The 1,886-nt window shown below is 50.2% G+C and overlaps 1 pseudogene; it reads left to right on the top strand.

Moving 5' to 3' along the window:
- The first annotated feature begins 201 nt into the window (after nt 1-201).
- Nucleotides 202-1,005, top strand: LOC148542766 (cyclin-dependent kinase 5 activator 1-like; annotated as a pseudogene).
- Nucleotides 1,006-1,886: the final 881 nt, after the last annotated feature.

Below are 1,886 nucleotides of genomic sequence, written 5' to 3'. Positions count from 1 at the left end.
TGACAACAACCTCCTGGACTCAGTCGCTGCCTAGTCTACAAACGGGCAGCTTCTTTCACAAAGTGCTGGAAACGGATTGTGCCCATCTGATTGCCTACTGCAGTCAGAGCCACCACAGCTCACAGACCGAATCCGAATTTGCTTCCTGCAGACATTTCTGCTTGCAGGTACTATAGATAAGGAATAGGAACTTGATTGGGAATGTGGAATTGTCTCCCACTCCAGTGTTGCCGCAAGGTGGGTCAGCATGAGGAGAATTCACCAAATGGGACACAGCGTGCTGCTGTCGAGAACAGCAAGACTAGAGGATCTGTCGAAAGACAGTCGCTTATCTAGAGCTTTAGGCGATTTATTGCTAAAAGGAAACAACGCAGAAACGGCGACACCAATGTTACCCACCTCATCAGAGAGAGCATGAAGGGTTCTCTATCCTGTGTTGATCTAACAACCTTCACACAGGTCTTAGACAACACTTTTGCTAAAAAGCCTGCGTCTAATGTTGCTGAAGACCAGCAAGTGTGCTTGAAGCCAAAATGCACAGTGATTCAGGCATCCACCAGCGAGCTCCTAAGCTGTTTTGCTGAGTTCATCTGTAGAAGGTGTCACCAGCTGAACAATCTGTCACCTACAGATATAATTTTATGGATGACAAGCATAGATGCGTCTCTCACTGGATACTGGCAGGAAGAAGGCTTCAACCCGACCAACGTACTGTTCCTCTACATGCTCTGCCGAGAGTTCATTCTATCAGAGTTGGATAATGAGCAAGACCTACTGGCTTTTCTATCAACATGCCTGTATATATCCTACACATACGTGGGTAGTGAGACCTCCTATCCAATGAAGCCATTCCTAGTGGAAAGTTCAAAGGAAGACTTTTGGAGCCGTTGTCTCTCCATTATTGATTCCATGAGCTCAACAATGCTGCGCTTCCATGCTGACCACCGGTATTTCATCCAGCTCTTTGTCGATCTCAAAGCTGAGGGTGGACAGGAAGGCATATAAACAGCCTAGAATAGTACTGGACAAGTAATCAACATCACTCCAGGCTATACAGTATACACTGCAAGCTCCATCATCAGCTCCAGGCTGTGCACGGAAACAGCAAGCTCCACCATCAGCTCCATGCTGTGCACCAACACAGCAACGCCACCATCCACTCCAGGCTGTGCACAAACTCAGCAACTCCACCATGAGCTCAAGGCTGTGCGCCAACTCAGCAACTCCACCATCAGCTCCATGCTATGCACCACCACAGCAACTCCACCATCAGCTCCAGGATGTGCTCAAACACAGCAACTCCATCATCAGCTCCATGCTGTGCACAAACACAGCAACTCCACCATCAGCTCAAGGCTGTGCGCCAACACAGCAACGCCACCATCAGCTCCAGGCTGTGCTCAAACACAGCAACTCCACCATCAGCTCCAGGCTGTGCACCAACACAGCAACTCTACCATCAGCTCCAGGCTGTGCACAAACAGAGCAAACTCCTCCATCAGCTCCAGGCTGTGCTCAAACACAGCAACTCCACCATCAGCTCCATGCTGTGCACCAACACAGCAACTCCACCATCAGCTCCAGGCTGTGCTCAAACACAGCAACTCCACCATCAGCTCCATGCTGTGAGCAAACACAGCAACTCCACCATCAGCTCCAGGCTGTGCACAAACACAGCAAACTCCTCCATCAGTTCCAGGCTGTGTTCAAACACAGCAAACTCCACCATCAGCTCCAGGCTGTGCGCAAACACAGCAAACTCCTCCATCAGCTCCAGGCTGTGCACCAACACAGCAACTCCACCATCAGCTCCATGCTGTGCACCAACACAGCAACTCTACCATCAGCTCCAGGCTCTTCGACAACACAGCAAGCTCCACCATCAG

Source organism: Taudactylus pleione, unplaced genomic scaffold (genome assembly GCF_031769625.1).
Source record: "Taudactylus pleione unplaced genomic scaffold, aTauple2 ptg000009l, whole genome shotgun sequence".
In the NCBI taxonomy this organism is placed as follows: domain Eukaryota; kingdom Metazoa; phylum Chordata; class Amphibia; order Anura; family Myobatrachidae; genus Taudactylus; species Taudactylus pleione.
The sequence above is the reverse complement of the archived record's forward strand: the minus strand, read 5'-3'. Positions and strand labels throughout refer to the sequence as shown.